Source organism: Phoca vitulina, unplaced genomic scaffold (genome assembly GCF_004348235.1).
Source record: "Phoca vitulina isolate PV1807 unplaced genomic scaffold, GSC_HSeal_1.0 scaffold8, whole genome shotgun sequence".
Lineage (NCBI taxonomy): Eukaryota > Metazoa > Chordata > Mammalia > Carnivora > Phocidae > Phoca > Phoca vitulina.
Genome location: NW_022589711.1, coordinates 27621924 through 27633901, shown reverse-complemented (window position 1 = coordinate 27633901; position 11978 = coordinate 27621924). Strand labels below are relative to the sequence as shown.

The 11978-nt window shown below is 34.4% G+C and overlaps 1 pseudogene; it reads left to right on the top strand.

Moving 5' to 3' along the window:
* Window positions 1-3495: 3495 nt before the first annotated feature.
* On the top strand, window positions 3496-4974 carry LOC116633655 (annotated as a pseudogene).
* Window positions 4975-11978: the final 7004 nt, after the last annotated feature.

Sequence of the window (11978 nt, the reverse complement as noted above, 5' to 3'; positions counted from 1 at the left end):
TGGTATTCAGAGAGGCTGAGTTCCTTCTGTAAGAGATTCCCTGTACTCTGAATCAGGAAGGAACCCAGGTCTGCAGATGGAGGATGATCTGGTGTCCATTCCATCTGACACCAAGATAGATCTGTGTGAACACATAAAACATAATATCCCTTAAAGATGCCACTGTTTCTGCCAACTAAAAATCAGAGTCTGGTGTTAAGGCTTGAGGTAAAGGACAGTCAGAAAAAAGTTAAATGGCTTATGTGAAATACTCTGCTTACCATGATTCATGTGTACTTGCAGATCAAGTACAGCATTTCCATGCACTGGATGTCTTGACCATGGTGTCTTCTCTTAGAGTAGAGAAAGCATTAGACTTTTTGACCTTGTCAGGAAGTCTCAAAGAGGACTTCTCCTAAATACTGTCTTGTGTATGGCAGATAAATTAAATCTGGCTCTGTCTCACCTAAAACCAGATTCTAACTTACTTTATGAGAGTCAATCTAGTATTTAATGTCACAGTCCTTGACTTCAAACTAGGCTGTATTTGTGGTTCTGGAGCACATTGGCAGTGACACACTGGATGCTTTATTTGATCTCTCTAAACCTCAAATTCCTTATTGTAAAATGAGAGAATACAATGAACAGCTCCTTTGAGAATTAATTGAGATACCACATATGTAAGCACTTTATTCAGTGCCTAAACACAGTGTCATAGTATCTACCATCATCATCAATCATCATCATCATCAGGTTATTACTAAGCTATAATGAAAAGGACATACATTTTGGAGTTAAACTGATGTGGTTTCAAATCCCTTTTCCACCAATTACTCAAAATTGAAATTAGGCTGATTATTTACCTTTCCTTGAGTCATATATTCCCTGCGTGTTGGGTGTGTTACTTCTCTATGGAATCAGAGTGAAGATTAATTAGGTCATATATGTCACGTTCATGGAAAATGGAATGCCTGAAAAATGACCAGAGTTCAATAAAAACTCTCCTTGCCCTTTGCCTGATTGCCTAATGATATGAAATTCTTAGCAAAATGTATTTTTGTTCAAGCTGTTCATCAACCATATAAAGGAGAAAAATAATGCTTTCAATCTGTGACACTACTACTTCCCCACCTTGCTTAACATATTTTTGTAAGCACTTCATTGGCTTATGCTTATATATTACTATCCACACTCTATTTTTCATATTTATCTTTTAAATAAAATTTGAAACATACAAATTGCAGAAAAATAAAACATATACTTATGTACCTCTTAAGGAGAAAAAGAATTCCCTTCTAACTTTCTAAGTTCCTTGGTCTATTAATAATCACATTAACATAAAAAAGATGAGCAGGAGAAAAAAATGTGTAACATATGGGGGTCCCATAAGAATATGAAACCCAAGGATAAGCTGGTCAATTGAGGTTTATATGCTATCTTGAGCAGAGGAATGGGATCGAGGCATGGGGTTTCAAAGATGAAGAGGGTGATTCATAGGACAAAAAGAAGAAAAAATGATAATCAGATGTTCATCCTGCCATACAGATAATTCATTCAGATAAAAAAGTTGTCTTTTGGTAATAGCTCTGTTTCTGGGCCAGGCCCCTATCTAAATTATCTTAGGTAGTTTAGGGAGACATGAAATTTTTCTTGAGTTTGTTGGGTCTTGATTGCTTTTACCTCAAAATATCTCACAAGCCTACGTGGCACATTTTGGAGAAATTTGTTCTGAACCCCTCCTTACCCAACACACAGATTAAAGATACATTTAACATTTTTTCTTATTTTTTCAAATGTCTATTTTCTCTTTTTAGGCAATTAAACATAAACTACTAAAGTTCTATTCTCCATCTCTTCATGCTTCTTTCCTTGCAAAGATAATTACAGGTAACTGTATTAATGACATTCATGACTTTATACTTTGTAACATGTATCTGCATTCATAAAATATACTAGTTTTTGGTATGATCCTCGAGTTTGATAAAACTCATCTGAAAAACAACTACATTTTTGTGGTTAAACTTTTAATTGCCAATTTGATTTCATTAATATTTAGAAATCAATTTCAAAAAATGTTTTAAGATACATTTTTCTAATAAATGTTTACTTAAATTTTTACTACTTTGGACTGTTTTTTTTTAAATATGATTTTCTTTTTGCCATTCTGTACCTAGTTATACTCTTCCTTCCAATTCCCTTGTTACTTATCTATGCTTTCTTCCTTTCTAAGTCAAAATAATATATTATTTTATCATTATTCTTAAATTTATAGATTTTGTTCTTGACAGTTCTGTCTTTGGGTTTTTGCTTTTTCTTTTAGAAGTTCTAATTCTTATTTTTCTTAAATCAATCATTTTTGTAAATTTGTGATTTTACTTTTTCTGATTTTGTAAGCAAAATGCTTAAGTCATACCTTATATATATATATGTATATATATGTGTGTGTGTATTATTTTTTGATATGTAATGTGTACTGATGGTATAACTTTCCCTCAGGTCAAGCTTTGTTTGGTCATCTCTGTGATAATGTATAAAGCTTTCAAGTTCCTTCAATTCTAATCCTTAGTTTATTTCAATTACAATTTCTATTACCAATTAGTTATTTAGAAATATGTTTTGATATTTCCAAATGAAAAGAGTTTGGATACAATATTTTTGCTGTCACATTGGGATCACAGAATGTCACCTCTGTGATATTGATTCATTGTCATTTTTTAAGCCTCCCATTGTGGCTTAGAACATTAGCAAATTTTGTAAATGTGTGTTCTTGAAAAAAATATATAAGTATACCTCATTTTATTGTCTGTTGCTTTATTGTGTTTCACAGATATTGCATTTTTTATAAATAGAAGATTTGTGGCAACCCTGTGTCAAGCAAGTCTGTCCAGCACCATTCTTCCACAGCATTTGCTCATTTCATGTCTCTGTGTCACATTTTGGTAATCCTCACTGATTACCATTTCTCTAATCTGACGGATTAGAGAAAAGTAAATTGAAAACCTTCAGGAAAGGGTCCACCATTCTAGATGCCCTTAAGAACACTTATGATTCATGGAAAGAGGCCAAATATCAAGATTAAAAGGAGTTTGGAAGAACTTGATTCTAACCCTTATGGAAGACTCTGAAAAGTTCAAGACTTCCATGGAGAAAATAACTCCACTGTGATGGAGATAGCAAGAGAACTAGAATTAGAGATGGAGCCTGAAGATGTGACTGAATTGCTGCAACCTCATTATAAAATGTTCACGTATGAGAAATCACTTCGTAAGGATAAGCAAACACAGTGGTTGCTTGAGATGGAAACTATTCTTGATGAAGATGCAATGAATATTGTTGAAATGACAACAAAAGATTTTCTAATTCTTATTAGTTGATAAAGCAGTGGCAGGGTTTGAAAGGATTGACTCTAATTTTGAAAGAAGTTCTACTATGGGTAAAATGCTATCAAACAGCATCACATGCTACAGAGAAACTCTTTGTGAAAAGAAAAGGTAGAGTCCACACCCAGGATCTGCCATGTTGGGTTTTGTAGCTGCTACCTTAGCCTCCAGGGGCTTGTGGGGACTTGGCTCTTTAGCACTGCTACTCCAAGTCCAGGTCTTGCCGTGGGCCCTCCTGGCAGTACTCCCACCTGCCAGAGATTATGCCACCCAAACATCTCCTTCCCACTCATCCTAAATGCACTGGAAGTGCAGGGGAGAGAGATCAGGCTGGTTTTGGAGGTGGCCCAGCATTTGGGTGAGAGCACAGTAAGGACTATTGCCATGGATGGCACCAAAGGCTTAGTTAGAGACCAGAAAGTCCTGGATTCTGGTGCACCGGTCAAAATTCCTGTTGGTTCTGAGGCCTTGGGCAGAATCATGAATGTCATTGGAGAACCTGTTGATGAGGGAGGTCCCATTAAAAGCAAACAATTTGCACTTATTCATGATGAGGCTCCTGATTTCAGAAAGATGAGTGTTGAGTAGGAAATTCTGGATACTGGTATCAAGTTGTTGGGTCTTCTGGCTCCCTATGCTAAGGGTGGCAAAACTGGGCTCTTTGGTGGTGCTGGAGTTGGCTAGATGGTATTGATCACGTAGTTAATGTCATCAAAGCCCATGGTGGTCACTTTGTATTTGCTAGTGTTGGTGAGAGGACCTGTGAAGGCAATGATTTATACCATGAAGTGATTGGGTCTAGTATTATCAATTTAAAAGATGCTACCTCCAGTGTGGCACTGGTGCATGGTCAAATGAATGAACCACTTGGTGCTCATACCTGGGCAGCTCTGAATGGACTGACTGTTGCTGAATACTTCAGAGACCAAGAGGGTCACGATATAGTGCTCTTTATTGTTAATACCTTTAGCTTCACCTAGGCTGGCTCTGAGGTGTCTGCTTTACTGGGCAGAATTTCTTCTGCTGTGTGCTGTCAGTCTACCCTGGCCGCTGATATGGGTACCATGTAGAAAAGAATCGCCACCACCAAGAAGGGATTACCTCTGTACAGGCTATTTTTGTGCCTGCTGATGACTTGGCTGACCCTGCCTTGCCACTGTCTTTGCCCACTACCACTGTGCTGTCCCATGCTATTGCTGAGTTGGGCATCTATCCAGCTATAGATCCTCTGGATTCCACTTCTCGAATCATGGATCCCAATGTTGTTGGAAATGTGTATTATGATGTTGCCCATGGGGTTCAAAAGATCCCACAGGACTACAAATCGCTCTAGGACATCATTGCCATTCTGAGTATGAATGAATTTTCTGAGCAAGACAAGTTGACTGTGTCCCGTGCATGGAAAATACAGAGTTTCTTGTGTCAGCCATTCCAGGTTGCTGAAGTTTTCATATGTCATATGGGGTAGCTGGTACCTATAAAGGAGACCATCAAAGGATTCTAGCAGATTTTGGCAGGTGAATATGACCATCTCCCAGAACAGGCCTTCTATATGATGGGACCCATTGAAGAAACTATGGCAAAAGCTGATAAGCTGACTGAAGAGCATTGGTGAGGGGGTTCTTTTGACACACTAAGCACTCATTTTCCATGCTGTCCCTCTCTTTGCCCCTAATCAAAAAATTTCAGTTTGCTCTGTAGGCCACATGAGATCCTTGATTGAAGACATCATGTTCCATCTTAAGAGTACTCAAGGTTTCCAATAAAATGTACACCCCTCAAAAAAAAAAAAAAAGTCAATTGATGCTGCAAACTTTATTGTTGTCCTATTTCAGAAATTGGCATACCACCCCAGCCTTCACCAACCATCACCCTGATCAGTCATCAGCCATCAACATCAAGGCAAGACCCTCCACCAGCAAAAAGGTTATGACTTACTGAAAGCTCAGATGATGGCTAGCACGTTTTAGTAATAAAGCATTTTTAAATTAATGTGTATATGTATATACATCTTTTTAGACATACTGGTATCACACACGTACTAGACTATAGTATAGTGTAAACATAAATTTTGTATGCATTGGGAAACCAAAAAATAATGTGACTTGCTTTATTGTGATATTTACTTTACTGCAATATTCACTTTATTATGATCGTCTGGAACTAAACCTGCAATGTCTACAAGGTATGCCTGTAAAATATTTTACAAGCTGGAGACTATGTAGAGGCCATATAATAATTTCCTGCTTTTAATTTTTCTTTAAACAGTGGGCATAAGAGCTTTTATAAATCAGTAAAACTATTTATTGTGAGGCTATTGAATTGTATTGAAATAGCATTATTTTTTTCATGATATAGTGTTTATATAACATATATTAAAATTACATACTAATTGTGAAATCATGGTAACTGTGTAAAGATTTTAAGAAGAAAGTAAATGCCAATTGAAATCCCAACACTTTGAGAAGAGAGCCCTCAGCACTCTGGGACTGTACTTCAATGCCTCTCTCTATGCACATGCACATGTTCTTTTTACAATAAGATAATCCTTTCTGTTATGCTTTACCTGGTGGACACTTGTTCAGGGCCAGGCACTTGGAAATACAGCCTCAGTCCCTGCTGTCTCATTCACTTTATTTGTCCCTGGGAAAGTCTCTTACTTCTAACATCTGTAACATTGAATAAATACTTATTTAATGCCTATCTGTTTTGAAATACCCACAAGTCTTCTGTTTAGAGGAACAAAAACAGATTTACATATTGGCCTGAAGGTTTAAACATGGGCTCTCTGAAAGCACAAGTGTCAAGAAGTTCCAGCATTGGGAACATTCCATCGAAAATGCCCAGCCCCTGGGTATATAAATTGAAATTCATGAACTATCAACAGGAGCTTATCTTCATTTGCCCCATGGGAGGAAAATGAAGGGAAAGTAATGGAAGGGTAATGAGCAAAGCAGAGCTTCAGTAGTAGAAAAAGGAAAACAAACTGTATTACATTTTCTTTCCCACTGCCTAATTAAGGGTGTGTTTGTGTATATCTATAAATATGATCATTCTATATTCTCTCCTTTAAAATCAAGAAAAAGATTAATATGAAAGCCTGTAAAAATGAGGGTAATAGTAGTAACTACATTTGCACAGATTTTAAGTTATGTTATCTTATTTAATTCACACATGAGCCATTTGAGTGGCAGGGGATCTGTTATTCATTCAAGGAATTAGGAATTTGAGGCAAAAAAAAAAAGTTTTGTGACTTATTCAAGGTTAGAAAGCTGCTTTATATCAGAACTAGAACTATCACATCAAGTTGGCTAATATGTAGTTCATGGCTCTTTCATGCTGAGGAACATAAAGATTTCCTTTAAATCAAATCTGCAAAGAAAGTAACATGTTATGCAATAAAATAAATTTAAATACAGGACCATTTCAGTTCTCTGATGTATTCAAAATTTTAGATTATAAACTGAAAAAGTGTTGCATTTTAAATATTTTGCAAACAGCTTATATAAACACCATATGCTTGGCAAACATAGCTTTTGAGTGATAAGAACTTTAGAGGTGTCAATCTAATTATGTTCTTTTAAAAATAAGAAACAAGGGGACCCTGGGTGGCTCAGTTGGTTAAGCATCCAATTTTTGATCTCAGCTCAGGTCTTGATTTCAGGGTCATGAATTCAAGCCGTGTGTCGGGCTCCACGCTGGGTATGGAGCCTACTAAAAAAAACAAAAACAAAAACAAAATTTTAGAGAGTTTAACTTATCCATGGTCTCGTAGAATTTGGGGGATACAGCTTATACGATATGCAGTGCAATTTGGATTATAAAATGAAGTGTGTGTGTGTGTGTGTGTGTATAACTTGATGAGTTATATAATAAGAAGCTCAGTGATTTATTTACCCAGTGATACATATTTGATAATGATTTCAATTATTGAATTACATAATCATGAAGCTTTTATACTGAAACTGTTTTTGTTAAAGTAATAACATATATCCAAAAATGCACCCATTACAGGAGTACAGCTTGATAAATTTTCCCAAAGAGATCACATCAGGTAAATATAACCACATTCAGAATAAAAGTCAAACCATTATAACTCCAGAAACCCCCTCCTGTTCTTTTGATATCACTAAGCACCCCAACTCTGAATTCTAGTAATATAGATGAATTTTGCCTCTTTTTGAACTTTATATATATGAAATATACAATATGCACTTTGGGGCTCTGGATTTTTTGTTCAACATTGCATTTATAAAATTAATTCATGTAATTCCATGAAATATGTGGTTGAAATGTAATTATTTAAATCCACTTGACTATTGATAAACATTTGGGTTGTTTCTAATTTTGTCAATTGTCAATAATGCTGGTACAAAACTTTTCATATAAGGCTTTTGATGAACACATGACACATTTATGTTGAATTTAACCCTAAGAATGAAAGGTCTTGATCATTGGCCTTGCTTTAGGTCACCTTTAGTGAATACTGATATAGATATCCAAAGTATTGTCTGAAAGAATCTATTGATCTAAATCTCTGAAAAATATGTTTGCTATTATACTGAATCAATAGACAAATTAAAAAAAAATGTTTTCTTTAAAATAGTGTATCTTCCAATCCATAATTGTGGTGTATACCTTCATTTATTTGGACTTTTGTACATTTTCTGTTTAGTATTTTATAGTTTTCACTGTAGCTGATTTACACAAGTTTTAATGATATTTTAAGCATTAAATATAATTGATATTATATTAATACCATTTTAGAATGTAAATGTCAATTTGTTGTTGAAACTTTTTATTTTGAGATGATTTTAGATCAATTCCACTTGTAAGAAATAATACAGAGAATTCTAGTGTACCCTTTACCCAGTTTCCCCCAAGGGAAGCTTTGCAAAGCTGTGGTACAATATCACAACCAAAATACTGACATTTTTACAATCAAGGCATATAAGAGTGATGTCACCACAAAGATTCCTCCTTATGTTACCCTTTATAGCCAAAGCCACTTCCCTTCTTACCATCTTTTACTCCTTGCAAAAAATAATCCGTTCTACATTAATGACATTTTCATTTTAGGAAGGTCATATAAATGGAATCATGCAGTGTATGATCCATTCCTTGGTTAGTTGGTATTCCATTTAGCATAATTTCCTGCAGGTCCATCCAAGTCATTGTACCTATCAATAATTTGTTGTTATTATTATTATTTATCATTACTGTTGCTTGAGTAGCATTACATTGTATGGATATACTATAATTGTTTAACCATTATTCCACTGAAAGACATCTGAGTGATTTTCCACTTAGTGTTATTACAAAAAACAAACAAACAAACCTGCTATTGAACGTTGGTATACAAGTTTTCCTGTGATTGTAAATTTTCATTTCTCTGAGATAAATGTCCAAGAGTGCAATTGCTGGGTCATATGATATTTGTATGTTTAGTTTTATAAAACTCACCAATCTGTTTTGCAGGGTGGCTGTATCATTTTACATTCCCATCAGCAATGTATGAGTGACCCAGTTTGTCTGCATCCTTGCAAGCATTTGGTTTTGTCACCAGTTTAATAGTTGTCTAATGATTTGTTGTTGTGAGTTATTTTGCATTTCCCTAGTGGATAATGATATTTAACATCTTTTTGTGTGCTTATTTGCCATCTGTATATCCTCTTCAGTGAAAGTTGAATTTATGTCTTTTGCTCATTTTGTAATTGGATTGTTTGGTATTTTTTTACTTTTGAGTTCTGAGAGCCCTTTATGAGATATGCGGTTTACATATATAATCATCCAGTCTGTAGCTTTTTTATTATTATTTTATAAATGGAAAAGTTTATTATTATTATTAGCAAAAGTTTTATTTTTTAAAATTTTTATGAGGTTCAGTTTATTATTTTTTTAACGAACAAGGCTTTAGTGTCAGATATAAACATTCTTTGCCTTAGCCCCACATCGCAAGGATTTACTCCTACTTTTTTTTCTGAAAGTTTTATGGTTTTATAGTAGAGTCTATATTCTCTCTCTCTTTTTAAAGATTTTGTTTATTTATTTGAGATAGAGAGAAAGTGAGAGAGAGAGCACAAAGGGGGGTTTTAGGGTCAGAGGTAGAAGCAGATTCCCCGCCAAGCAGGGAGCCGGATGCGGAACTCGATTCTGGGACTCGGGGATCATGATCTGAGCCAAAGGCAGTCACTTAACCAACTGAGCCACCCAGGTGCCCCTATATTCTCTTTTGAGTTAATGTTTCTATAAGGTGTAAATTTTTTATCAAATTTGGTTTTTTTAATTAATTCATTCATTCATTATTTCTGCCTGTAGATACTGGTTTCTTTAGCACCGTATGTTAAAAAGCCTATCCTTTTTCCACTGATTTGCTTTTATACCTTTGTGGAAACTGGTTGGTCACTTCTGGGCTTTCTATACGGTTACATTCATCTATGTGTCTATTGTTCCACTACCATTACTTTGTCTTAATATAACTGTATTATATTACTAAATATCAGATAGAGCAATCTATCCTCACTTTTTCAAAAGTTTTATTCTAGAGCCAAGAACCTATTTCTTTCCAAATAAATTTTAGAGTAAGCTAGTCTATGTGTACTAAAAACATTCCTGCAATTTTCACAGGAATAATACAAAACCTATAGACCAATTTCAGAAGATAGATAGCTTTGTTATGTTAAGTCTCCTAATCCGTAAACACAGTATGCCTCACCATTTTTTTCTTTTTAGGGCTTCTTTGATATCATCAGCATTTTGAATTTTTTGGCATTCAAGTCCTATACATGTTAAGTGTACACCTAAATATTTTATTTTATTTGGAGTGATTGCAAATCATATTATAATTTAAATTTCTTCCCCAGGTGCATTTTCAATATATATCCTGGGAAGTTGCTGGACTCACTAGTTCTAGGAGATTTTTGTTTGTTCATATTTTTTATGATTTTATTTATTATTTGAGAGAGAGAGAGCCCAAGTGGGGGCAGTACACAGGGAGAAGCACACTCCCCACTGAGCAGGAAGCCCTAAGCAGGGCTCCATCCCAGGACTGTAGGATCATGTCCTGAGCCAAAGGTAGACACTTAACCAACTGAGCCACCCAAGCACTCCTGTTTGTTCATTTTTAGTATTCCTTGAGATTTTCTATGTAGAAAATATCATTTGCAAATAGGGAGAGTTATGTGTTCCTTTACAATATGAAAGCCTTTTATTTCTTTTAGTTTCCTTATGCAGTGGCTGGAATCTCCAATATTATACTGAAAAAGAGTGGAGAGAGGAGATATTTTGGCCTTTTTCCTGATCTCAGAGGAAAATATACAGACTTACTCATTAAGTTTAATGCCAGCAGTATGTTTTTTGTACATGATCTTTATAAATATCAAGTTGAGGAAGTTCCCCTCTAATCCTAGCTTCCTGAGAGTTTATTACGAGTGGGTCTTAGATTCTGACAGATGCTTGTTATGTATCAGTTATTATGTTTATATGATTTTTCCTTGTACATCTGATGATATGATGGATTATAATGATTAATTTTAATACCGATCAAGCCTTACATACTTGGATTAAATCCCATTTGATCATTTTGTATAATTCTTTCTATGAATAGTGGGATTTGATTTGTTAATATATATATTTTTTTCCATCTAAGTCAGTGGTTTTGATTTTCTTTGTTTTTTTTTTTGTTTATTTGTTTTATTTTTTTCTTCCTTGGTACTGTCTATGTTTAGTTTGGTGTCAGAGAAATACTAGCGTCATAAAATGAGTGGGAAGTATTCCCTCATCCTCTTTTCTGAAAGAGAATTTGTAAAATTGATACTAACTCATCTTTGAATGGTAAAATTTTCCCTGAAATCTTCTATCTGGAGACTTCTTTTGAAGAGCTTTGGAAGTATTCAATTTAAATATTCAATTTCTTGATGTTTATAGGAGGACTATTCAGATGATCTATTTCATCTTGGTTGAGTTCTGGTAGTTTGTAGTTTTCTAAGAATTGGTCCAAATTCTAAGTTGTCAAATGCATGAGAATGAAGTTGTTATTGTATTTTCTTATTTGTAATAGCTGTAGGGTCTATAGTGATATCCCCTGTTTCATTCCTGATGTTAAGATTTGTATCTTCTTTCTACTTATATTTGACAGAATTGTTAGAGTTTTATCAATTTTCTTACTTTTTTGGTAGAATCAGCTCTTTATTGTATTTTTAAAGTTTTTTCCTATTTTCAATATCACTGGTTTCTATTCTTTATTATTTCTTTTATTCTCCAAACTCCAGGTTTATTCCCCTCTTATTTGTCTCATTTCTTAAGGTAGGGACTTAAATGATTGATTTGAGAATTTTCCAATGTAACTATTTATTACTATAAATATCCCTTTCTGCACTGCTTTAGCTGCATCTCATTATTTTGATAATTTGTATTTTCATTTTCATTTAGTCCTCTGTAGTTTTTAAATTTCCTTTGAGATCACTTCATTGATGCATGGATTTTTTAGAAGTGTGTTGTATAATTTTCAAGTGTTTTGAGATTTCTGTGGTTTTTGTTATTGATTTCCAGTTGACTCCATTCCACTCAAGTTACTTATTCTGCCTTACATCAAATTTTTAAAGATTTATTTTATTTTAT